Raw genomic sequence first — 27,998 nt, forward strand, 5'->3', positions numbered from 1 at the left:
GGATTCTGGGAATCCCGTAAGGATTCTGGGAATCCCGTAAGGATTCTGGGAATCCCGTAAGGATTCTGGAATCCCGTAAGGATTCTGGGAATCCCGTAAGGATTCTGGGAATCCCGTAAGGATTCTGGAATCCCGTAAGGATTCTGGGAATCCCGTAAGGATTCTGGGAATCCCGTAAGGATTCTGGGAATCCCGTAAGGATTCTGGGAATCCCGTAAGGATTCTGGGAATCCCGTAAGGATTCTGGGGAATCCCGTAAGGATTCTGGGAATCCCGTAAGGATTCTGGGAATCCCGTAAGGATTCTGGGAATCCGTAAGGATTCTGGAATCCCGTAAGGATTCTGGGAATCCCGTAAGGATTCTGGGAATCCCGTAAGGATTCTGGGAATCCCGTAAGGATTCTGGGAATCCCGTAAGGATTCTGGGAATCCCGTAAGGATTCTGGGAATCCCGTAAGGATTCTGGGAATCCCGTAAGGATTCTGGGAATCCCGTAAGGATTCTGGGAATCCCGTAAGGATTCTGGGAATCCCGTAAGGATTCTGGGAATCCCGTAAGGATTCTGGGAATCCCGTAAGGATTCTGGGAATCCCGTAAGGATTCTGGGAATCCCGTAAGGATTCTGGGAATCCCGTAAGGATTCTGGGAATCCCGTAAGGATTCTGGGAATCCCGTAAGGATTCTGGGAATCCCGTAAGGATTCTGGGAATCCCGTAAGGATTCTGGGAATCCCGTAAGGATTCTGGGAATCCCGTAAGGATTCTGGGAATCCCGTAAGGATTCTGGGAATCCCGTAAGGATTCTGGGAATCCCGTAAGGATTCTGGGAATCCCGTAAGGATTCTGGGAATCCCGTAAGGATTCTGGGAATCCCGTAAGGATTCTGGGAATCCCGTAAGGATTCTGGGAATCCCGTAAGGATTCTGGGAATCCCGTAAGGATTCTGGGAATCCCGTAAGGATTCTGGGAATCCCGTAAGGATTCTGGGAATCCCGTAAGGATTCTGGGAATCCCGTAAGGATTCTGGGAATCCCGTAAGGATTCTGGGAATCCCGTAAGGATTCTGGGAATCCCGTAAGGATTCTGGGAATCCCGTAAGGATTCTGGGAATCCCGTAAGGATTCTGGGAATCCCGTAAGGATTCTGGGAATCCCGTAAGGATTCTGGGAATCCCGTAAGGATTCTGGGGAATCCCGTAAGGATTCTGGGAATCCCGTAAGGATTCTGGGAATCCCGTAAGGATTCTGGGAATCCCGTAAGGATTCTGGGAATCCCGTAAGGATTCTGGGAATCCCGTAAGGATTCTGGGAATCCCGTAAGGATTCTGGGAATCCCGTAAGGATTCTGGGAATCCCGTAAGGATTCTGGGAATCCCGTAAGGATTCTGGGAATCCCGTAAGGATTCTGGGAATCCCGTAAGGATTCTGGGAATCCCGTAAGGATTCTGGGAATCCCGTAAGGATTCTGGAATCCCGTAAGGATTCTGGGAATCCCGTAAGGATTCTGGGAATCCCGTAAGGATTCTGGGAATCCCGTAAGGATTCTGGGAATCCCGTAAGGATTCTGGGAATCCCGTAAGGATTCTGGGAATCCCGTAAGGATTCTGGGAATCCCGTAAGGATTCTGGGAATCCCGTAAGGATTCTGGGAATCCCGTAAGGATTCTGGGATCCCGTAAGGATTCTGGAATCCCGTAAGGATTCTGGGAATCCCGTAAGGATTCTGGGAATCCCGTAAGGATTCTGGGAATCCCGTAAGGATTCTGGGAATCCCGTAAGGATTCTGGATCCGTAAGGATTCTGGGAATCCCGTAAGGATTCTGGGAATCCCGTAAGGATTCTGGGAATCCCGTAAGGATTCTGGGAATCCCGTAAGGGATTCTGGGAATCCCGTAAGGATTCTGGGAATCCCGTAAGGATTCTGGAATCCCGTAGGATCTGGATCCCGTAAGGATTCTGGGAATCCCGTAAGGATTCTGGGAATCCCGTAAGGATTCTGGGAATCCCGTAAGGATTCTGGGAATCCGTAAGGATTCTGGGAATCCCGTAAGGATTCTGGGAATCCCGTAAGGATTCTGGGAATCCCGTAAGGATTCTGGGAATCCGTAAGGATTCTGGGAATCCCGTAAGGATTCTGGGAATCCCGTAAGGATTCTGGGAATCCGTAAGGATTCTGGGAATCCCGTAAGGATTCTGGGAAATCCCGTAAGGATTCTGGGAATCCCGTAAGGATTCTGGGAATCCCGTAAGGATTCTGGGAATCCCGTAAGGATTCTGGGAATCCCGTAAGGATTCTGGGAATCCCGTAAGGATTCTGGGAATCCCGTAAGATTCTGGAATCCGTAAGGATTCTGGGAATCCCGTAAGGATTCTGGGAATCCCGTAAGGATTCTGGGAATCCCGTAAGGATTCTGGAATCCCGTAAGGATCTGGGAATCCCGTAAGGATTCTGGGATCCCGTAAGGATTCTGGGAATCCCGTAAGGATTCTGGGAATCCCGTAAGGATCTGGGAATCCCGTAAGGATTCTGGGAATCCCGTAAGGATTCTGGGAATCCCGTAAGGATTCTGGGAAATCCCCGTAAGGATTACTGGGAATCCCGCTAAGGCTTCTGGGAATCCCGTAAGGTTGGAATCCCGTAAGGATTCTGGGAATCCGAAGGATCTGGAATCCCGTAAGGATTTGGGAATCCGTAAAGGATTTCTGGAATCCCGGTAAGGATTCTGGGAAATCCCGTAAGGATTCTGGGAATCCCGTAAGGATTCTGGGAATCCGTAAGGATTCTGGGAATCCCGTAAGGATTCTGGGAATCCCGTAAGGATTGGAATCCCGTAAGGATTCTGGGAATCCGTAAGGATTCTGGGAATCCCGTAAGGATTCTGGGAATCCCGTAAGGATTCTGGGAATCCCGTAAGGATTCTGGGAATCCCGTAAGGATTCTGGGAATCCCGTAAGGATTCTGGGAATCCCGTAAGGATTCTGGGAATCCCGTAAGGATTCTGGGAATCCCGTAAGGATTCTGGGAATCCCGTAAGATTCTGGAATCCCGTAAGGATTCTGGGAATCCCGTAAGGATTCTGGGAATCCGTAAGGATTCTGGGATCCGTAAGGATTCTGGGAATCCCGTAAGGATTTGGGAATCCGTAAGGATTCTGGGCCTGGGAATCCCGTAAGGATTCTGGGAATCCCGTAAGGGAACGTAGGAACGTAGATATTGGGATTCCACTAGGTTTGTTGTATTTTTATGTATATCCTGGGACTGTTGTTCAGATCATAGTGTGTCAGTGTGGATCTTGGTATTCCATTGTGCATATTGAAATTCCAGTTTGAATCCTGGGATTGTTACATGGTTTGTGTAATTCTAATGTGAAACCTGAAATTTCAGTGGGAACCTTGGGGTTTCAGTATCTTGATACTCCAGTATGGATCTTGCGATTTTAGTGTGAACCGAAGAATTAGAACATGGGTCCTTGTTTTCTAATGTGAATGCTGGGATTTCAGTGCCAATTTTTGGATTTCAGTGTAGATTTTTGAGCTCCAGTGAGTATTTTTGCATTATTAGTGTAGATCCTTGGAATTCACTGAGGATCCTGTATTCCAGTATGGATTTCAGATGCGGATCCTAGAATTTCAGTGCGATATGGGGGTACCATTGGAGAGCTTGAGTTTCCAGTGTGGATCCTTCAATTCCAGTGTGGATACGGATTCCAGCATAGATCATGGATTTTCAGTGCCGCTTTTGAGATTCTAGTATAGATGCTTGTATTCCGGTAAGGATTCTGGCATTCTAGTGGGAATTGTTAAATGGTAACCCAAGGATATACTGTGGGAATCCTGTTGGAGTTATGTTGAAAGAGAGTGCAAATGTTGTAAACATTCTGCGGAAATAGTGAGCAAAAAGTTTTAAAATACATTGGGAATCTTACGCGAATGCTGGGATTCTTGTGAAGGTCCTGTTGAAATCTTATCTTATAGTTATATAGCAAATAGTTAGTATTCCTGAGAGAATCTCGTAGAAATACTTTGAAAATTTGGATTGGTCTTATTAGAAAGAGTCATGTGAGAATTCTCAGGGAACATTTTGTAAAACCTGTAAGAATTCTTTGGGAATTGTGTAGAAATACTGCGGGAATTGTAAACCTAATGGGAATTCCGTGCGTGTTTTTTTTTCATGAGCATCCTGGAAAAATTCCAATTGGGATTCTGTGATATTCTTCGAGAATCCTGTAGGATGCCTTCAAGAATCATGTAGAAACAATATTTCAATATCTTTGGAATCCTGCTAAATCCTTAGTGGTTTTTATTACGACAAAAATTATCATATTCGTGGAAAGTTTTATAAGTGTGTACCCATTAACCATTTGATACTAACGAGGCTAGCGTTAAATATAGGAGGAGAATGCGACTACTGCGGCTACATCACGGAGAAAAAAATATAGTAATTACAAACAAATTTTGGTTTGTTTCAACCAAAACTTTAGGTTGAATTTTGTACAAACATAAAATCAATTTGAATCAACGAATCGCGTTGTTTGAAATAAACTAACATTCTGCGTTACATATTTAACGCCGTCTTAGTTGAAATCAACAAACATTTGTTAGAAATAACTAATTTGTAGGTTGTTTGATTTTGACAGTTCTCAAAACAAACGAAGAAAATAGTTGAATCAAGCATTATTTCTAGTTTGAATCCACCAAAAATTAGTTTAGAACAAAAAAGAGGTGCAGTTTGAAACAAACAACAAATTTATTGAAATAACGTTCTGGTTATATTCTCTCTATTTTTGTTTTAATCATTTTAAAGCAAAAATTATGAATATCCAAACCGCAACTACATATTATAAATTTGCTTTTGTTTATAAAAAGTACAATAAGGGTTCATTCATTTATTTCATCACACCGAAAATAACCATTTTAACACCCACCCACCCCCTCGTAACGCTTTTTGTATGAATATTTTACAAATTTTGTATGAGACGTAACATCACGAGAACACCCACCCACCCCCTTTAGCGTTATGAAATTTATGAATGAGCCCTAATATATCAAACAAATTTAATATCATTGACAAAATAATCGAAGTTCACTGGTATTCCGGGATTGCATCCGGTGACTTCGTCCATTTAATCAATAATGCCGCTAATGCTTGCCACTAAGCTCCACGCCAAATCTTCAACAAAATAATTTGTTTGAACTTTATAAATTAAGATATATGCCATTATACACAAAGTATTATTTACCTGAGTTATTGACAGAACATTCAGCATCTTATAATATTTAGACTCTGGTTGCATTATTTTATAAGTAAGTTTCATATTTTTACATGACAGTTTGTTTTCAAGCACAACACAAAATGAAAACATGGCTAACTGTCGAACCAGAGTTTGAGCTCGCAAACAATCTAAAAATCTAGCTTTTTTCAAACTAATTCTTAGGTTGTTATTTCTACAAACAAAAATCAGTTTGTTTCGATGTGTGGTATTGTTTGAATCAATCTTATTTTTTGGTTTGATTTAAGAAATTTGTCAAGGTATCGTGTAAACTGAAATTTGGTAAAAATAAACAAAATTTAATATGCTAACAACTAATATATTATTTTGATACAATGTTGATCATTGTTGTTCAATCAGAAAAATATAAGTTGGAAACAAATAATGTAGATAGTTTGTTTCAAACAAAATTTTGGTTTACAAACAACAAGTGATAGTTTCGAAACAACAAAAATTTTAGTTTGAATTTCAACCATTTTTTTGTTGTTTCAAACTAGCTTGTTTTTTATCCGTGATGTGTATGAATGTGCAAACTAGTATGTGTTGTGCATGTACGCGTATGTTCTTGTGTGTGCTTTGTTCGCATGTCACATTCAGCATCATTTTGTGATGTAGTTTTCAAATAAACCTCTTTTTTGTTATTTATATTAATGGTAACATGTTATTACCGTTTACATTATGTTTGTCATAATATCTTGTCACTTTTGACTGCACCATACCACCTTCAAACATTTGTGAAAATAATCAAAGATTTTTGTTTTTTCAATATTTTGCGTACATATGACCCACTGTGTACTGTAACAAAATGTGACCGTAGATTTTCATTTAAATGACGGTTTTAGCATTCTCTTATCATATTGCGATACTCCAGAAAGAATCAGGTATTACTACAAATGTGAAATAATTCGGGCGTTAATGAGTTAAGCAGATTAATTGCCTTACAAGTTGGCAAACTTGCATGCAAGTTGGCTAATATAGTCAAATCAAGCATTTTTAACAGCTAAAAAGTTGAAACTAGTGCTATGATATTTTTGAAAACGGCAATAGATTCAGCAGCTCCTAATTAATAAAATAGCGATATTTTGATGCTTGAGACAAATCGTGTTCCGCAGTGTAATCGTTATTTTACAAGAAACTGTTTAGTCAGAGTGAAACAAACCACTAAATGGTGCACGTTGGTTCAGTTAGTGTGGACCAAGTGCACTTAGTCTATCAAAAATCGGTCTATTAAAGGTTTGGATTAATTTTCCATGCTTCACACTATGTTGTTTCAAAGTCACTCAAAGGTGTGTGTAAATATTGAACTGACTGACAAGAGAGACTCTTGTATTCTTTCGAGAATCCTTAGGAAATTTTTTTAACAGCTTCTGATGATATTATTGGAGAAAATCCTTTTAAAAAAATCAGCCTTGAAACGAATGGATTTTCTGAAACAATCTCTGCAATAATTCCTGTAAAAAGCTTTGAGTGGAATGTAACTTTAGAAAGATTTATCTGAAGGAACACCTGTACCAACTCTGAAAAAAAAAATGTAGGAAAAAGTTGATTTCTGATAACATAATTTGAGGAACTTTAGAGTATTCTCTGGTTACGGGAGGAATCATTATTGTAAAAATTAATATAAGAATTCCTAGAAAGCCCTGCAAAATATTCCCGAAGCATTCCTGAAGAAACTATTGCAAAACAACTCTTCAATACTCGACAGATCATTGAAGAACCCTCTTGGAGTTTTTTCTAGATGCATTCCAGGAAAAATGTGTCATTTCGTCTCAGTTTTCGAACATGGCTATTTATAGCAATTTTGCAAGAAAACCACTCAAATTCTTCACAGGATGATCAATCCTTCTTTGATTCATTTATTTTGCATTAAATAGATCAATCAATTGCCATTGTACGGAGTTTGAGTCATGCTCTGAATTTAAGACAAAACGGTATTCCAGTCAGGCATTGCAGAATTCGTTCTCATTTGATTTTGAAGCAAGCGAAGCAAAACATCACATCTGTATTGGTCCATGATCACCAATGCTTCGCAAGTTGTAACAGGCTTGATAAATAACGGCAGCGAACATCAGAGCCGTAGCGTGGCCTCGTGGCGCCCTTGGCGAACCTCCATTTCAGCGCCCCTTGGTAGAAACTTATCTAAACATATAATTAACATTATTTCTGAAATACTAGAGTGACTTCAACAAGATTTTTTTATGGGAGTCATCAAAAGTATTGGTGTTACAGTCATCTCTCCCTTACTCGATATTGAAGGGACCATCGAGCTAGGGAGGTATCGAGTTACAGAACACAAAACCAATGCAACTGCGATCCAAGGGACCATCGAGTTAGCCATGAAAACCAACTTTTATTATGGTTCTCTAACTCGATATCGAGATACGGAATATCGAGTAAGGGAGAGTTAACTGTACAAATGAAATCATAATCTTTTTGTACAGTCAGTAATCAGAAGATGGAATATTTACGAATATTACAAGACCTGTTTTTAAGAACGTTATAATTAAATTTTACTTGGCGGTGGCAGAGAAATTTTGTCGAGGATCATCAAATGTAATTACCCCATATATATTTTCGACAATATATACCTGTAAAACCACCAAATTAATGAGTAACTTTTAGAAAGGTGGTCGAATTTTGAAAACAATGTTGTCTAAATAGTTACAACCGTACTATTTACATCGAAAATCTTCGTAACACCTTCGTTTTTTGTTACAAAAAATGTATTACAGATTCTTAAACAAAGTCTGCTGTGAGAATTTTTTAACAGGTTTAACTTTTTTTAAATTTTGCGAAAAAGCAGTCGAGCAGTTTAAAATAATGATCAAAGTTATCGGTATCCTCTCCTTGATTTTATGAGAATCTTATCCTATTTTCTATTGAAACCCTGCCCAGAGTTTCTTGGATCCCGCCCAAGAAAAAGTTATATAGTTTGAATCATGTACAGTATTCAATGAAAATTTTATAATTCAGCTTGAGATTCAGTGATATCGTATTCGACGAATTTACTCTGTGTGCAGCAACCTTTATTTAAGCTCAATATAATTTCAATTTTACCTGTCAACTTCTCGTAGGTGGGGAAGTGTTTTCGAAAGATCGGAACATACACTCCAGACTTACATACAAATCTGAATTATAAAAACCTTTGTTTCTGCTAATTTACAAACTTAATTTATGTGTAATTGTTTAAACTTAAAAAAAAACTTTGAAAGTGCTTTGCATGTTTTGTATAAGCCTTTCAAAAATTGTTTAAATCCCTTTGAAATGGTAACTGATAAGAAGCCTTAATTGTATATGCATCTTTCAAAATTTTACCAAGTGATTCACGGTGTTTGGCGCCCCCTTTAGGCTGGCGCCCTTGGCGGGTGCCAACCTGGCCAACCGCATGCTACAGCACTGGCGAACATATGTATGCCGAAAGTACCGAGGATAGTAGAACTCTGAAATACTCGAATCAAATAAAAAAGATTGCATTGCAGCTATCTTTGGAACGTAAGAAATTATGAAAATTATGATTACCAACAATTTTTCGGTTTACTGGTATTCGAACCCAAATAGCAAAACCATTCTCTTTTACGATGGCAAAGTGCTTTCATCAGGCACGTCTTTCCTCGGTATTTGAATCAAACCAACAAAATGTTTAACGACTATAACCAAAGCAAACATCTACTATCAGACGTTCAGGGGCAGTGAATGCTAAAAGACAGCGTCACCAATCGTGCAGTATTAGCGATTTTGAAGGTGATACATTCAGCGGGATTATACTTTTTAGCACTTTTAGTTATCGGTGTCTCCCAAGAACGGGGAAATATTTATGTCAAAATCTGGCAATCTTCAATACGGTGCCACCCACTTTCCATCTCAAGAAGGGGATATTTGTTATTTTCGACTAAACACATATTGCCAGAAATGCTGAAGTCAGTGAAACTCTAAAGAAATGTATGAATTCATTACCATTATGGATGCCAATAACTTTTCGGAGAACTGACATTCAGAGGAACGACATTCGGGGAACCGATATTCGAGGAAAAGCAGCACAACCGGTTTTACCCGGTGCTGGGCGACTCGAATGGCACTTTAAGTCGGGTTGGCTAAATGTTGTAACATGAATGTTGTTTACAAGTTTCGTTTTTTTTTTTTCGAGAAAGGGGGTTTTTCTGGCAAACTACTAGGCTTTACACATTTTTTTAAACTTAGAATTGGAATAACCATAGATGGATGATGAAAGTGGCTAAGATGAACCTTATTTGGTCACATCTTCCAACATTCGAAGCTATCGTAAAAAAAATGCAAATCGTCATTGACGGTGTATTACTGTATTATGGCGACAGTGAACCGGCCAAGGTGATTAGTTTATTGGGTTCAATCCACATAGCTACTGTGTCAACGGCATCCGAGTATGGGAGATATAAGATGTGTTTATCTGGTGCATTACTACAGTGAACACTAACTGCCGCAGTTAACGATTTACGGATGTGGTGGCGTAAGCAGGAGGGCCAAAGTAACGTAAGACGACGGACGACGGTTGAGAAATGCGTGGGTATATTTCTTGTTTACAGCGCTCGGAGAGCGACCGTGCATGGATTATTCACACGTGAGTTTAAATGCTGGCTGTAGAAGGTGAGGTGTTATGAAATCATCGGGTAAAATAAAATCTGATTTGTTACCGGTGAGTAGCTTTGTGAGGGTTGAATTTTCTGAAGTCAACTCTTCAAATCTTGCTATGTATTGAAGTAAGACATCAAGATATGCAATATGAAATCAATGCAAATGTAGTTAACCTATCAATCAGCAGCTCCATATTTTTAGAACAAAAACATATTCAAACCACGATAACTCTTTTGTTCCTCAAAAGATCTCTTAAACTCTTACTTTTTAGAATCTGAGCCAATATTGATCATTGTTCATCTGATTTCGAAGATATTCCGATGTTCCTTGGGGGATCGACATTTCCTATATACAATTTCTCGAGCCGTTATTTTTTTAAATCAATTTATCTTTCTCTTTAGTCATCTTATCTTCCTCGAATTGCTGGCGGAACTTTCTGTTGAGACGTCCCCAAAAAGGAAGACATATCTTGTTCCCGGTGCCTTTGTTCGTCTTTTCTTCTGTAAGAGGTTTTCTGTAAACTTTTTTTTCTTCTTCCTGGCAGTAACGTCCTCTCTGGGACAGGCCTGTTTCTCAGCTTAGTGTTCTTATGAGCACTTCCATAGTTATTAACTGAGAGCTTTCTTTGCCAAAGTTTCTCATTTTCGCATTCGTATATCGTGTGGCAGGTACGATTATATTCTATGCCCAGGGAAGTCAAGAAAATTTCCGTTACGAAAATATCCTGGACGTTATATGGAGATTTTTGACTTATAATAACAAAAAATAGCACAAATTTTTAAAAATGATTTTCGCTAAAAGGTTCGTGACAACATTTAAGTTCTAGGCAGTCAAGGATAAAAGAAAACTCTTCTAAACTTCGTATTGAGCTTTTTGGTGTGGGGAGAGCGGAGGGTCAGCAAAAAATGCATTTTATTTAAGAAAACCTCACATATCCTGTGCATGAAACGTATGTATAATATCGTAATTTTTATAATAGACTTGTTTTAGGTGTACCTCCCAGTAAATGAAAGTTTCTAAAAGTTGGACTTTAAAGACGTTTAAATAAAAAATAAAATTAAATAAAAAAATTAAAATCCCTAATTTTTTTTTTTTTGTTCAAATGTACAACGGGATTTTAATGAAAATAAAAAAGAAACCACAAAACCCACTCGGTCCCACACAATTTAGAACCTCTCAAAGGCGCTCGTGTTGGACTTATGATAACCGTTTGCCACTTCAAATAACAGTAGCGAAGAGTAGCAGCCATTCTCAATTGTTTACATACCTCTTGATTGCTTTATTAATTAGTGTCGGCATGTCAGATTCCTTCACTTACACCGCTAAATCTACGAGATAATGCACATTTTCTGAGATCTCATCACACGCATTTGTCGAAAGTGACGCAACCTTGATCTCGCTTTGCCCAGCCAAACTGTGTGAAGGTATTTTCATAACACACTCAGAAACAATATTATTCGCTTCGGATCATCATCCCACGGGTTGGCAATAAATTGGCCATCGGAAAGATCCACAACAACATCCCGAGAACGATATTAATGTTCGTAACGTGTGTCGAGTAAGTAGCTATATGGCGACGGCGACCGCGGACAAGAGACCTTCGCGCCAACCCGCCAACACACTTTGCTTATTGGTACTGAACACTCGTTTTCAAGCTAGGCTGAACTGTGAGGCGATGTAAAATTCCCTTCTCGAGGTGGGTTTTGAGGATTGCCAAGAAAGACACACCGTCCGTCGCCCGGTACGGTTCCGCATCTTCGAGACTGCCGAATAGGGTGTCCCAGGAAAAATCAATTTTTGAAAAGCCATGGTGCTCAACCCTAGAATGAAAGATATGATGTTTCGTGGGGAAAGCCCTTAACCGAGTGGATAAAGTCCGAGGCTACAAAGCCAAGACATGCTGAAGATTTCTGGGTTCGATTCACGGTTAGTCCAGAATCTTTTCGTAATGAAAATTTCCTCGACTTCCCTGGGCATAGAGTATCTTCGTACCTGCCAAACGATATACACACTTAGATTAAATTACTGGGGTCGGTAAAAGTTTACTGGGTTTTGGAACTTCCGAAAAAGTCAGTGAAATGGAAACTGTTGCCACGCGTAATAGAAAAGCAAATTTCACCATGTTTTATTTTTTATCAATATATGATATAAAAAGAAAGCTCTCTGCAAAATTTCAGTGAAAAATCTCTATTTTTCGATATCTGACATTTTTTTTTAGTTTACTGACCTCTTCGGTAGTTCCAAAACCCAGTTATTTTTACCGAACAGATTGAGTGTGTACGAATGCAAAAATGGCAACTTTGGCAAAGAAAACTCTTAGTATATAACTGTGGAGGTTGCTCATTGAGCACAAAGCTGAGAAGCAGGCTCTGTCCCAGTTAGGACGTAATGTCAAAAGAAGATGAAGCCAGTATTTTTTTCAGGGGAAGGAAACAGGGATGTACTAACTTCGGGCTGAATTTCCACATAGTAAAGAGTAATTCAATCAAATCAATCAGGGGGAGGGAGGGCAAGCGATCTTAAAAATTAATGATAATAATTGGATTTCGGCTTTCAGTCACGAATTAAGCGTTGATTGTTTCGTTGGTAATGATTTGAAATAATCAACGCTTAATTCGTGACTGAAAGCCGAAATCCAATTATCATCATCAAAGTCCAGTCAATCTTTCTTAAAAATTAATTCATGTAATCACTGTTTACTCTCTTAGCATAATATGATGTTATACTATGAAAGACATCCACCTTCCTTTTTCTATAATAGTGAGCAAAGTGGAGTTTCAAATGCATCTTGGTTTAAATTGTTGACTGAGTAATGATTCCATACAGTTCCTCCAAGAATGCCCTGACATAGATTTCATCAGTAATTCATCAAGCAAGTATTCCTTCGAGGAATCCGACAGAAAACCTTCCAGTAAAATGTTTAGAGATTCATGTTCAGATTTTTTCCACGATTTGGTTTTGTTCCTGTTCGGATATTTTGCATTCTTCATGGAGTTCTTCCAGAAGCCCCTCAGTATATTTTATCGAATTTAATATTTTAAAGTCACAATACACAAGTTCATGAGATTTATACTTATATCTGTTGTGAAGTTTCCCCCGTTAACCACTCAAAAAAATCATTTTTCCTGGATTTCTCTAAATATTTTAATAGGTACCGTAAATTTGGGCGAAATTGATCACCCTGTCTCTCGATTTTATTTCTTACTAACAGTGCATCAAAATCAATGTTACCTGTAGTAAATAATCATTGTTTTCTTGTAATTTGGTTATTGATTATTTCCTATTCCTATTGCTTATTGTCTTGTTAAGAATTTGGCAAGCATATTCGGATTCAGGATATCAAAATTAAGTATGAAGAGTTAATTCCAATAATAATAATAATAATAATAATAACATTGACAAGTGATTTATTTCACCCGAAATCACGGCCTTCGAATTCGGGAGAAATATCTGTATATATTTTCTTTTGAAATCCTTCAGCAATTCTAAAACTCCTAATTCGTCTAAGGTTTGCTTCAGGATTCCTGTAAATGTATTTTGAAGAATTAATTCAAGATTTTTACATGACATTTTTTTAAATTCAATATAACTTTTGTACCGTTTTGACTCATATTCCGAACACTTAAGGCCATCAGTGACTTCAAATGCATCTGATTGGTATCATCAGTACTTCGGCGGTATAAACTATATTGGAGACAATTAAATTGAATTGCGATTGACTGCCATTTCCTTGTTATTTGGTGACATATTTCAATGAAACATTTCAACCTAATCGCCATACAAAAACAGAGTGTTCGGAATATGAGTCTGTTCCGAATTTGAGACAAAACGGTATGGATGGCTTGTGGCGTTCAGTATGTTAGATTTTACGGGATTCCGCTGGTGCTTCGGCTGTCACCCGGATAGATTTTTCTATAGTGAAAAGTGTGATTCTGATAAATTTCAGTGAGAAAGCATGTTAGTTACGGTTGTGAAAGCTGGTGGTGACGGTCAGTGCTTTCTTAAAACAAAAAAAAAATAATAAAAAAAGTGACAAAACCCCATTTGATTATGGTAATTGTGCTACGCAAAGTTGAAGAATATTCAAAACCAAACGGAAATGCCCAGTTTTGCTTTTTTCATTGTGTGAGCTTTATCGACGACGCACAAATTCCGTTAATTAAAATGTGGGACCATCCAGAGGAAGGGATGATTAAAACTTTTTGCAGAGACTAGAACTTTATTCGGCGTTAAGACAAACGAATGGCTTTGGTGAGTTCGTTCCGATCAAACTGCTTATTTTCAATGCAATATGGGCTACTTCTGTACCATAGGGTTGGGATAATTAATCTTCTCGTTTCAGAGAGCGAGTAAGGCGCTCAAACTAAAACTCATTAGCTAGGACATGAGGTGGAAATACCTGTGCCCCATCCCAAGAAAACAAGCGCGCATGGAGTGACATTAGCTTTCTTAGCTATGTCACTCCCAACGTTGATAAAAACATTTCATTCACACTTGTACTCAATTACAAAACATATACTCAACTACGCATACACTTGATTTGAATCCGGTCGCATCACTTGCTTATAGTGAATCCTATACCATTTACCCTACCCTATATCCAACTCCTTGGCATCTATCAGGGCGTCGGTGAGCCGCTGGCCTCTCTTCAAGTATTAAATTTCAAATTACCATTAAAATGGTGAAATAAGAAACCATTATGCTTATAACTCATCTACTCAATAGGGAAAATTTGTGGAATAAAATCTTATCAGATTCATCAAAAATTCTTTCAGAATTTTTCAAGAGTTTCCAGCGAAATACTAATGGGAGTTTCTGCATGTTGAATCATTTACCAAAGAATCTCAAGCTTCATCTAAAAAAGATAGCAACAAGTCACGATTTGTTCTGTAAAATTAGGAAAAAAAAACGTATCAGTTTCTCTACAGATAAGTGCAATACAAAAAAAAATGAACCGTTTTTTGAATATCTTTATAATTTTCTCGAGTATGTATCGCCCAACTAACAATTTTAGCGCTATAAGCCACGATTATTTGCTTTCTGTTGTGTAATAGTTGAATTGAAGCAGCAAACGCAGCAAAATAAACGAAACCTGTCAAAAATAGAACCATTAGCGTTAATAAAGTTATAACGCATTTTGCAGCTACAAATCTTATATCACTACATTCAATCTTTTATCGCTTAAGCTGCTTTTGCAAAGCTGTAATTCAACATCTTGGGGCCTTGATTAGCTGAGTGGTTAGAGTCCGTGGCTACAAAACAAAGCCATGCTGAAGGTGTCTGAGTTCGAATCGAGACTGTCCGGGATTATGAGCCAGTGTTTTCAGTCAGTGAATGAAATTATCGCGGAAATGAGACGAAAATAGGCATTTTTCAAGCAACCCGACAATTCGTTGCCGCCTTTATCTGCGAGAAACAGATTTCGTGAACTGCTATATTTGTTGATCATTGTACTGACGAAAAGCCAAGATCGGTCCGATCATATACACTGATCCAACTTTATCGGCTTTTTAATGGCTGCTTGGGCACGTCAGGAGTTAATCATCAATATTAACCTCCTTTTCCCGAGCAGCCTAGATAGCCGCGTAGTGTCGGTAGCGGTTGTTTCAACTGGCTAAGAATTAACACTACGGATTGCCTGTTCCGGTGGTAAAAGTCCACCTCACAGGTGACCCCTAATTTATGGTGTGATGCGTACCGTGCCTAAAAATGAATGGTTAGGGGGGTCTAAATAAAACCTAACCGCAAACGGAGCCTGTGGGGTACCAGGGCGCCCTCCACAGTATTGAGTCCTTCCTGTGCTACCCGGAGCAATGGTGCAGGTGACCTTGTGTTTCTCCGAGATAATCGGCTGCCCTTCTTCAGTCTCTATCCTGAGGCTTAATAAGGGTGGGATTATGAATATGTTGACATTTAATTTAAATTATCACCTATATGGATTCGCATTATGCGTTTTACACAGTGTATTCTGTGCTCTTTCGCCTTTGGCGACTTTAAATAGATACCGATCTGGTTTTTTCGTTGCTGGTCTTTTTCGTGCTGAGATTGCAAAAAGCTTAATCCTGCCTAGTTTGGGTAGTGGCTACGGTTAGGTTAGCTCAGATCAATCTTCAGCATAAAAGAACAGCAACGATCAATCTTTGCAGACTCATGCAAAATGGTGCAGCCCAAGTGGCGCTAGTTCAAGAACCCTACTTTCGTAGAGGGAACTTCTATCTAGGTAACCTTGTGGACCCAGTTTTTGCTACTTTTAGCAAGCTTGAAATGGCAAACTCGCGCTCCATGCCCCGCGCATGCGTGCTCGTTAATAAAGCAATCGTTGCTACACTCATTTCTGAGTTAACTACCAGAGATGTATGTGCTGTCACAATCGATGTTTCTGTTGGTGACCTCAACAGGAAATACGTCTATTGTTCGGTATATTTACCACATGATGAACCATCCCCAACGGATGACTTCAAACGAGTTCTCGTACACTGCGTAACAAAAGGCCTTCCGCTGATTGTGGGCAGTGATGCCAATGCTCATCACATCATCTGGGGCAGCTCGGATATCAATTTGAGAGGCTCCAGTCTGATGGAATACTTAAGTAGTACAGACCTTGGATTACTTAACATAGGCAATCGCCCAACCTTCATGGTTTCTAATAGAGAAGAAGTGTTAGACATAACGCTCTGCTCGAATAGAATCAGTCACGAGTTGACGAATTGGCATATATCAGATGAGGAATCATTATCTGATCATCGCTACATCTTCTTTGAACATTCAAATGTAACTGCGCAGACTTTGCGTTTTAGGAATCCCCGGTCAACAAACTGGGAACTCTACATTGAATTGGTTGCGACCAAATTTCATGGATATTCTCCGTCCATTGAAAATCCAAGTGATCTGGATGATGCCGTTGATACTACAACATCCTACATTATGGAAGCTTTTGAAGAAGCATGTCCTCTGCGGTCTGTAAAGACTACAAGAGGGACCCCATGGTGGAATTCCGATCTGACTAGACTCAGGAAACAATGTAGAAGGAGTTGGAACAGACGCCGTTCAGCTGGATCAGAGTCGTTCAAGTCAGCTCGCAAGGCTTACAAGAAGGCTCTTCGTTCTGCTGAACGATCCGGCTGGAAAAACCTTTGTACAAATGTTTCCAGTTTGAGTGAAGTCAGTCGGTTGAACAAAATTCTTGCTAAATCTAAGGATTTCCAAGTGAACGAAATTCGCTTACCTAATGGTGACTTTACTTCTTCCGATGAAGAAGTTTTAGAATGTTTATTCAATACACACTTCCCCGGATGTGTGGACATAGCATCTACGGATGAACCAAATGTCTTTTCACCATTCCTAGTCGTGCACTCACAACGTCAACAGCTCAATTTTTTTGCTCCGCTTTTTTGGATTGTTTTTCCCCACCGTGTGGGTTTTTCAACCGTCGCGAGTGTCCCACAGTAGTGTACCACGGGAAGTAATTAACCGTCAGCTTAGTCTGGCGTGTTAATTATTCAACATATTGGGACTAAATCTTCTCCAAACGCCCTTGGAGAAGATTTGATAGCAGTCAAGGTCACCATCGAAGCCGATCGTGCCTACGTACTACACCGAGCGGTATCATCATCATCGATATCATCATTGACGACAGCCACGGCGGTAGTATTGTTCCTACCACACACCATCGCCGGCATACGTTCGACCGACTTGAAAGGCGCCTAGTCAACACATTGTCCTGTTCGTGCTGTGGATCAAAAGCACATGGCGTGGTTGCTGTAGGTAATAAAGTCGCATTAATTCGTTTCGCTCTCTCTAGTTCGCCGTTACTCCCATCATTCAAACCAGTGGTTTTGAACCGTCAGTGGTTCCCAACTATTTTTTTTTGTAAATATTTTTTTTTTTTTTTTTTGATAATTTTTTTTTTCGTTTTATTTTTTTCCCTATTTTGCTATTGTGCAGTGGTTCGGATTCATCAGGGATTCCCAACTAATTTTTGAATTTACAATCTGCACCGTTTCTTTTTTTTTTCGTTCATTTTTTTTTCTCATTATTGTTAATATTACCATTTGATACATATTGAAGATACATATTTATATCAGTTTTACTACTTTGTTCTAACTGAAATTGACAGTATTTATTTTTGTCAGAGTGATTAAGATAACACAACTAAGTAGTTTTAATTACTAACAAACTCTCCATTGTAGGAGAAATTGGATCCGTAATGGAACCGAATGATACCGGCGGGGGTTCGCCAGAATATTTAATCTCTTCTGACGATGAGTCAGCTTCAGTTCATACCACTGATCCAAAAACTCAACAGTATGAGGCCATGGAGACTAGTGAAAATGAAAAAGTGTTACCTTTGCTTGATCCAATGGTTCTTCAAAATACCTCGATTATCCCTTCTCCAAGTGAAACACGGAATTCACCTGAGAAACAATTGGATTCCAATTTTGGTTTGCCAGCCTCCCCAAATCAGTCCCCTGTATTGCCCTCGACTTCTGGTCCCTCTACTAACCAGGCGATCCCCCGCCCGAAAGTTTACCCGCCCGGATCTAAGGGTCCCTTTCTGGTTTTCTTTCGGCCCAAAGCTAACGGAAAACCTTTGAATAAACTTCAAATCGAAAAAGATCTGGCAAAATCGTTTCGAGGTATCCTTGAGATTGATTCACCCAGCCGTGATAAGTTGCGTGTCACAGTTAGTGATCGCGACCAGGCGAACAGAATTGCTGCCTTTGAGCTCTTTTCAATGGAGTACAAAGTCTACATTCCCAGTCGCGAGGTCGAATGTTATGGAGTTGTCACGGAGCACAATTTGACTCGCGCAGACATCATGTCGGGAGCTGGTGGGTTTAAAAATCGTGCCGTTCCGCTGGCTCCTGTTCTTGATGCCAATCAAATGAACAAAGTGTTGCCTGATGGCTCAAAACAGCCGTCAAATTCGTTCCGCGTAACCTTCTCCGGTTCGGCCTTACCAAGCGTCCTCGTGATTGGGCGTCTTCGGTTACCTGTTCGTCTCTATGTACCGACGGTTATGCACTGTGAAAAGTGCCGGCAGTTGGGCCACACTGCACCTTACTGCAGCAACAAACCACGTTGTAGTAAGTGTGGCGAACAACATGCCGAAGGTTCCTGCAATATGGAGCCAAAATGTACCTCTTGTGGCCAAGCCCCTCACGAACTCAGTGCATGCCCGAAGTACATAGAGCGGGAGAAACATACCATAAACTCCCTGAAACAGCGGTCTAGGCGTTCTTATGCAGACATGCTGAAAAAGATCGCTCCGACTGTTGCTCCATCGGCCCATACCTTTCAAAGTAACAATATCTTCGCATCCCTGCCGGATAACGACCAATGCTCTGACTCTGAGGATGGAGAAGAGTATACAATAATTGAGACAGGGACGAAAAGGAAGCGTGCGGTTACAAAACGGCGCTTGAAGCAACAGGCTTCTCAGAACGTCCCTGTTGATCAAAACGCTTCTTCAAAGCCTTTGATAAAATCAAGAAATGGCGGAAACACCAAAAAGGGATCACCTCCAGGCTTCAAGTTTTCAGCTGGAGAATTTCCGTCACTTCCGGGAACATCTAAAACCCCAGTTGTTCCAGTTTTATGCCCAGAAGAACAACCAATTCGTCAGCAGGAGCAAAATAATGCTTCCGGAAAACTGACTCTTTCTGGGATAGTGGATTTCATTTTCGAAATGTTTCAACTCTCACCCGAAACGAGGAACCTGCTCAACATGGCGCTTTCCTTGGTGAAACCTTTTCTGAAGCAAATAGCTTCAAAGTGGCCGATTCTTGACTCGTTCATATCTTTCGATGGCTAATATGGTCAATGAGGTCGGAGATATGATCGAAGTACTACAGTGGAATTGTAGAAGTCTTTTAAAAAATATGGAGGCGTTCAAATTTTTAGTACACAGCACTCGCTGCGACATATTTGCTCTCTGTGAAACATGGCTCACTTCTGATAAAAATATCTCTTTCCACGATTTTAATATTATTCGTCTGGATCGAGGGGATGGATATGGAGGGGTGCTCTTAGGGATTAGCAAGCTTCACTCCTTTTATAGAATCGATTTCCCCTTGATGACAGGCATTGAAGTAGTTGCATGTCATATTACAGCCCGAGGTAAAAGCCTCAGCATAGCCAGTGTGTACATACCGCCAAACGCTAGAATGTCTCGCAGAGACTTAGCGGCAATATGCGAAGCTATGCCTGCGCCATGGTTGGTCCTAGGAGATTTTAATTCTCACGGTACAGCCTGGGGGTCACCAAGGGACGACAATCGCGCAACCTTAATATATGATCTCTGCGACTACTTCAATCTGACAATTTTGAACACTGGGGAAGCAACACGAATAAAACCTCCAGATCCCCCTAGTATGTTAGACCTCTCAATCTGTTCGAATTCATTATCATTGGATTGCATGTGGAAAGTAATTCAGGATCCCCATGGTAGTGATCACCTGCCTATCAAAATTTCAGTTACCAATAATTCGTGTCGAACACACCAGATCGACGTAGCGTATGACCTCACGAAGCATATCGACTGGGGAAAATACGCTGAAGCGATCTCCGTAGGTGAGCAATCGGTCGATATACTTCCACCGCTGGAAGAATATCAATTCTTATCCGCGTTGATTATAAACAGTGCTCTTCAAGCTCAGCGTAAACCGGTTCCAGGATCTTCAGTACGACGTCGGCCGCCCACCCCGTGGTGGGATGGCGAATGCACCGGAGTCTATCGCGAAAGATCAGATGCGTTTAAAGAATATCGGAAACGTGGAACGCGCGATAACTACGATCGGTATTGTTCTCTTGACCGCAAGTTCAAGAGCCTCGTGAAAGCGAAGAAACGCGGTTACTGGAGAAACTTCGTCAACGGATTATCACGGGAAACGTCGATGCGAACCCTGTGGACGGTCGGTAGAAGAATGCGGAACGTACAATCGGTAAACGAGGATCGTGAAAGTTCTTCTCGATGGATATTTGATTTCGCGAAAAAAGTTTGTCCGGACTCTGTCCAAGTTCAAATGACTATTCGTGATTATCCAGAAGAAAGGAATGCAATGGACTCAACATTTTCGATGGTAGAACTCTCACTTGCTCTCTTTTCATGTAATAATTCTGCCCCGGGTATGGATAGAATTAAGTTCAACTTGCTGAAAAACCTCCCAGACGTCGCAAAGAGGCGCTTGTTGAACTTATTCAATGTATTCTTGGAGAGCAACATTGTTCCGGATGATTGGAGACAAGTGAGAGTTATTGCCATCCAAAAACCAGGAAAGCCTGCGTCGGATTACAACTCGTACCGTCCTATTGCGATGTTGTCGTGTCTCCGAAAGTTGTTAGAGAAGATGATTCTCTTTCGACTGGACAAATGGGTTGAATCGACTGGCCTTCTCTCAGATACTCAATTTGGATTCCGCAGAGGCAAAGGAACGATCGATTGTCTTGCGCTGCTTTCTACTGAAATTCAACTGGCCTATGCTCAAAAAGAACAAATGGGCTCAGTCTTTTTGGATATTAAGGGGGCTTTTGATGCAGTTTGCGTTGATGTCCTTTCAGACAAACTCCACGAGTGTGGACTTGCCCCGATTTTGAATAACTACTTGTACAATTTGTTGTCTGAGAAGCACATGTTTTTCTCACATGGAAACTCAACAACTTCTCGAATAAGTTACATGGGTCTCCCCCAGGGTTCATGTTTAAGCCCTCTTCTTTACAACTTTTACGTAAGAGATATTGATAATTGTCTCATGGGAAATTGCTCGCTAAGACAGCTTGCGGATGACGCCGTTGTTTCTGTTACAGGACCAGAGGCGGACAATCTGCAAGGACCATTGCAAGATACTCTGGACAATTTGTCCGCTTGGGCTGTGAAGCTGGGTATCGAATTCTCTCCGGAGAAAACCGAGTTAGTTGTCTTTTCTAGAAAGCGTGATCCGGCACAGCTAGAACTTCAGTTTATGGGTAAGGCACTGACTCAAGGTTTATCGCATATGTATTTAGGGGTCTGGTTTGATTCTAAATGCACCTGGGGAAAACAAATTAGGTATCTGTATCAGAAGTGCCAGCAACGAATCAACTTCATGCGTACACTCACAGGAACATGGTGGGGGGCCCACCCGGACGATCTGATAAAGCTATATCGCACAACGATTCTGTCGGTTCTTGAATCCGGTAGTTTTTGCTTCCAATCCGCCGCGAAAACACACATTCTAAAGCTCCAGCGTATTCAGTATCGCTGTCTTCGGATCGCGTTAGGCTGTATGAACTCGACTCATACGATGAGTTTAGAGATATTAGCAGGAATACTGCCTTTATCAGATCGGTTCGTGGAATTGTCGTTAAGGTTCCTCATCCGCTGTGAAGTGTTGAACCCGTTGGTAATTGAAAATTTTGAGAAGCTAATCGAACGAAATCCTCAAACAAGATTTATGACATTGTACTACGCGTACATGACTCTGGAGGTTAACCCTTCTTTGAATCTTCCCAATTACGGTTGCTTCCCTGACTTCTCTAGTTCCGCTGTAGTTTTTGATCTGACCATGAGACAAGACATCCGTGGAATTCCAGATCTGCTTCGTTCGGAGCAAATCCCAAAAATTTTTACTAGCAAGTTCGGTCACATCAGCTGCGAGAGAAGGTTTTACACCGACGGGTCAAAAACGAATGATTCCACTGGATTTGGTATGTACAACGAGTTTCATAGCGCCGCATATAAACTTCAGAATCCTTGCTCCGTATATGTCGCGGAATTAACGGCTATACATTACGCATTAGAGCGAATTGCCTCTCTTCCCTCTGATCAATATTTCATTTTTACGGATAGCCTTAGCTCCATAGAGGCTATACGTTCAATGAGGCCGGTGAAGCACTCCCCGTATTTTCTCAGTGAAATACGATCTAAATTGAGTGCTCTATCGAATGATTCATATACTATCACCTTGGTTTGGGTCCCTTCACATTGCTCGATCCCGGGCAATGAGAAAGCGGACTCGCTCGCCAAGGTGGGCGCTATGGAAGGTGATATTTTTGACCGACAAATTGCCTTCAATGAATTTTTCTCAATTGCTCGTCAACATGCATTGGTCAGCTGGCAACAAAAATGGGATGCCGGAGAATTGGGCAGGTGGTTACATTCCATTCTCCCGCAGGTATCGAAGAAGCCGTGGTTCAAGGGGTTGGACTTAAGTCGAGACTTTATTAAGGTAATGTGTCGACTTATGTCCAACCACTACTCTCTAGGCTCTCACTTCTATCGAATAGGGCTCACAGATAGCAATCACTGCAGCTGCGGTGCAGGTTACCAAGATATCAACCACGTAGTTTGGGAGTGCCTCGAATACGGTATTGCCAGATCTAATTTTTGTACATCCCTCAGGGCCCAAGGGAAACCAGAAAAGGAAGACATTAGAAATGTGTTGGGTAAACTTGACCTTGTGTACATGAAGCTTTTGTACGAATTTTTGAAACAAGCTAACATCTGTGTTTGATTCCCCCATCTCGTCGGTCTACTTGTCCACCTTGTGTCCCCTCGAAATTCGTCTTGTTGTATCGTTACAGGTTGTCATTGTCCACTCCACGTTCGACCAGCAGCAAAGTAAACACGTCACATCTTCAAGCTGCTGAATGTCAACGGAACGCTCCCATTGTCCTATCCCTTCCTTGAAATTATTGTTACCCCTAACCTCGACCAAACCGCGAGTTTTACGGTTCCCCAAAGCTAACATAGTATATTAAGAAAACATCATGAAATTGTTAAAACAATCAAAAGAAGTCGGCTCCGTAATGCCTAATGGCGCATGAGCCTAGTAAATAAATGATTAAGTAAAAAAAAAAAAAAAAAAAAAAAATGTCTTTTCATGTAGTTACGAGTCTCTGGCCTCGGCTCGCAGTATCGTAACTACTGAATCGATTCAATGGGCACTTAATAGTTTTGCTCCTTTCAAATCTCCAGGAGCGGATGGGATTTATCCTGTTCTGCTCCAAAAGGGGTTTGAGTTTATCAAACATGTTTTGAAAAAGCTACTTGTAAGCAGTTTTGCTACCGGGTATATTCCCAAATCCTGGCGTGATATTACTGTAAAGTTTATCCCGAAAGGAGGACGTGCGTCGTATGAAGAAGCGAAGAGTTTTAGACCAATCAGTCTGACCTCTTTTCTTCTGAAATGTCTGGAACGCATTATCGATCATCACATCCGTGATGTTTATTTGGCAAACATGCCTCTTCATGTGAATCAACATGCTTACCAATCTGGAAAGTCCACTGTGACTCTTTTACACAAAGTTGTATACGATATCGAAAAAGCATTCGCTCAGAAGCAATCCTGCTTGGGTGTTTTCTTGGATATTGAGGGTGCCTTTGATAACGTGTCTTTCGATGCCATATTGGAAGCAGCACGAAACCATGGGCTACCTACAATGATTACCAATTGGATTCATCAAATGCTCAAAAACCGACATCTCTTCTCGACATTGCGTCAAGCAGCGATTCGAAAATTGAGTGTTTGCGGATGCCCCCAAGGGGGAGTCTTGTCACCACTTTTGTGGAATCTCGTAGCAGATACGCTATTGAGGCAACTCAATAATTGCGGTTTTCCAACTTATGGATTTGCCGACGACTATTTCTCTTTGATAGTTGGTATGTGCATAAGCACCCTATTCGACCTGATGCAAAGTGCTCTTCAGGTAGTCGAGAGTTGGTGTCGCCAATATGGCCTTTCGGTTAACCCGAATAAAACATCTATTGTTCTTTTTACGGAAAGACGAAACCGCGATGGAATTCGACCTTTACGTCTTTTTGGCACTGAGATTAATGTGACTGATCAAGTAAAGTATGTCGGAGTCATTCTAGATTCCAAACTTTTATGGACACCTCACATTGATTTCAGAGTCAAAAAAGCTTGTATGGCCTTCGGTCAATGCCGGCGAACCTTTGGTAAAACTTGGGGCCTCAAACCCAAATATATCAAATGAATTTACACAACAGTTGTTCGACCAATATTGGCATATGGATGTCTTGTGTGGTGGCAAAAGGGCGAAGTGAGAACAATCCAATCAAAATTGGGCCATCTCCAAAGGATGTGCTTGATGGCGATGTCTGGTGCGTTCTCTACAACTCCCACAGCAGCGCTCGAGGCCCTTTTCGACGTTGCGCCACTACACATACATCTTAAACAAGAAGCACTTTCTTGCTCTTACCGTTTATGGGTACTGGATCTACTGGAGAAAAATCCAGTGAATCGTAGATCTACACACACTTCGTTGTTTCCACTTTTGGTGAATTGGGACAAAATTGTCCTTGCTCCAAGTGATCTCACAATTGCTTGTAACTTTCCTTACAGGACATTTACCACACAATTCCCTTCACGGGAAGAGTGGACGTCTGGCTATTTGGAAAGAAGTATATCAAACAATATAGTATGTTACACTGATGGCTCCCTTCTTGAAGGTAGAGCTGGTGCAGGAGTATATTCTCGTGAGCTAAGGCTGAATCAGTTTTACTCACTTGGTAGAAACTGCACCGTTTTTCAGGCGGAAATATTTGCTCTTATGTGTGGAGTGCAATCAGCACTTCAACAGCGCGTAATGGGTAAAGTCATATACTTCTGTTCAGATAGTCAGGCTGCTATAAAAGCTCTCGCTTCGGCCAGCTCAAGGTCGAAGCTTGTTATCGCATGTCGAACTCAAATTGAGGAACTGAATTCAGTCAACTCTGTAAACCTTGTATGGGTACCTGGCCATTCTTCCATCGCTGGAAATGAATTGGCTGATGAGCTAGCTCGCGATGGAGCATCGCATGACTTCATTGGCCCTGAGCCGGCTATTCCAATTTCGAAGTGCTGGGTGAAGCTTCAGATAAACTCTTGGGCGGCAACTCAGCACAAGCAATATTGGAATAGTTTGGAGTCGTGTCGTCAAACAAAATTGTATATTACTGAGCCATCTCCAAAGGTGGCGAAGTATTTAACAAATCTGTCAAAGCAGAATTGCAGTCTCTTGGTCAGAGCGTTGACAGGCCACTGCCGACTCAACTATCACATGGCAAATATTCAGCGTGCTGACTCATTTGTGTGTGATAGTTGTGACTCCGATTATGGAACTTCGTATCACCTGATATGTAACTGTCCAGTTTTTGCGCAAATGCGATTCCAATTACTTGGTAAACACTTATTAAGTGAAACTGAATACAGAAGCCTGAATCTTCAGGACATCCTGTTATTCTTAATCCGCTGTGGTAATGAGTTATAGGCTCTCTTTACGCTCATGCGTTTTGCAGTGCCCTTTTTAGGGCGCTGTTCGAACCCATTGTGGTATGGAGCTACATGCTCTCATTTCGCTTATGCGATCTTCCCTTTTCAAGGGACCCCACTCCTATTTCCTCCCATCTTTCCCTTCCCTTTCCTCTCCCATCGGGTAGATGATGAAATAGGCTCAAATATGGCGATGGCACAAATCTCCCAACTGGTGGGGAACGTGCCTTTGGAGCCGGCCTTCTGATACCTGATATAACGCATTTTGCAGCTACAAATCTTATATCACTACATTCAATCTTTTATCGCTTAAGCTGCTTTTGCAAAGCTGTAATTCAACATCTTGGGGCCTTGATTAGCTGAGTGGTTAGAGTCCGTGGCTACAAAACAAAGCCATGCTGAAGGTGTCTGAGTTCGAATCGAGACTGTCCGGGATTATGAGCCAGTGTTTTCAGTCAGTGAATGAAATTATCGCGGAAATGAGACGAAAATAGGCATTTTTCAAGCAACCCGACAATTCGTTGCCGCCTTTATCTGCGAGAAACAGATTTCGTGAACTGCTATATTTGTTGATCATTGTACTGACGAAAAGCCAAGATCGGTCCGATCATATACACTGATCCAACTTTATCGGCTCTAAGCTTATCGCGATAATTATCACAAGGTAAATTACAAAAATGTTTGCCACCGACGGGATTCGAACCCATGACCATGAGCAAAAACGTTTTCAGAGCGTTCGCGCACCGTAACCACTCGACCACGCCAGCTGAACGAACGGGGAGTGCAATTTGGTATATAAAAGCTACATGCGGAAGCGAAGGACACTCAAAATGACGAAACAAGAATAGAAAAGAAGGAAGCCAACTTCTCGTTGCTGGTGATAATATAAATTCGCTGCTGCAGATCTCGTGAGAGCACACTCTCATAGTGCTGGACGGGTAGGATATTATCGCACGTCTCTTTCCTCCGGAAAATCGGCTTGAGCGATAGGTTTATGATTATCGCCGTGACCGATAATTTCACTCCCTGGTTTTCAGATCCGAACATCGCGTAATGGACCCCCGTTTTGCTAGTGTAAGTGAGATTCCCGAAAGAAAAAAAGTGAAAATTTGAAAAACAACTGTGGATAGTGTGATAGTGTGTGGATAAATTGTATTTTTCTTCAATAATTGCTGTTCGAGCCGCATCGAATACAGTTCAAGCTACGTGTGCTTCAGCTCAGGTAATCAAACCAGTTTTGTTACAAACGTGTTGTTTGTTTTGCCATTGTGGGGCAATCGTGGACATCAAGTTTGTTAAAGATTGTCATTTAATTGCGTGTTGATATTATTGTAATTGAAATTTAACGGATATTGCATGCTATAACACATTTGTACGGATTTCGATCCAAAAGTGTCCGGAATTAAAGTCATCATTTGTCTAAGGTGTCCGGATTTAAAGACAAGACATGCTTCAATATTTGATTGATTTTTGTGTAAAAATCATGATTTTTATCAAAAATTTCATCACTTTCATGAAGATCTGGCTTGAAACAATCTATCAGGCATCTTAAGCGTCCTGGTATTGATGCACCACGGTATACTGTGGTGAGTTCGATCCCAAGCGGTGGCGAGTACATAAATTGCGTAACGTTGGACATATTCAATTCTGATACTTATGAATTGAGTTCCGAAAGCTGTGAAACATCTTGAAAATAATATTTAATCGATAATACAGTGAAGCTGCATTCAAATTATTTAACAATTGCGAAATGGTTTAAAAAGCGCCTTCTGAAGATGTTATGCAGCTACTTGTCCTATAACAGTCGAAACAAAGCAATGATCGGAATCCATAAGAGCTGCCAACACAGCTTAAAAAAAGCTGAGTAGATTCA

General features: G+C 40.8%; 1 protein-coding gene across 2 annotated transcripts in view; it reads right to left on the minus strand.

Moving 5' to 3' along the window:
- LOC5568139 overlaps nt 1-27,998 on the minus strand; it is a 103,147-nt gene that overhangs the window by 70,057 nt on the left and 5,092 nt on the right. The window contains exon 1 of one of the 2 annotated variants that reach the window (XM_021842432.1): nt 11,143-11,479. The exons of the other annotated variant lie outside the window; for it this stretch is intronic. The gene's annotated coding sequence lies outside the window, so the exon portion shown is untranslated. Of the gene's footprint in view, nt 1-11,142; nt 11,480-27,998 lie in introns of those variants that run through there. 2 annotated transcript variants of the gene reach the window in all.

Source organism: Aedes aegypti, chromosome 2, assembly GCF_002204515.2.
Source record: "Aedes aegypti strain LVP_AGWG chromosome 2, AaegL5.0 Primary Assembly, whole genome shotgun sequence".
Lineage (NCBI taxonomy): Eukaryota > Metazoa > Arthropoda > Insecta > Diptera > Culicidae > Aedes > Aedes aegypti.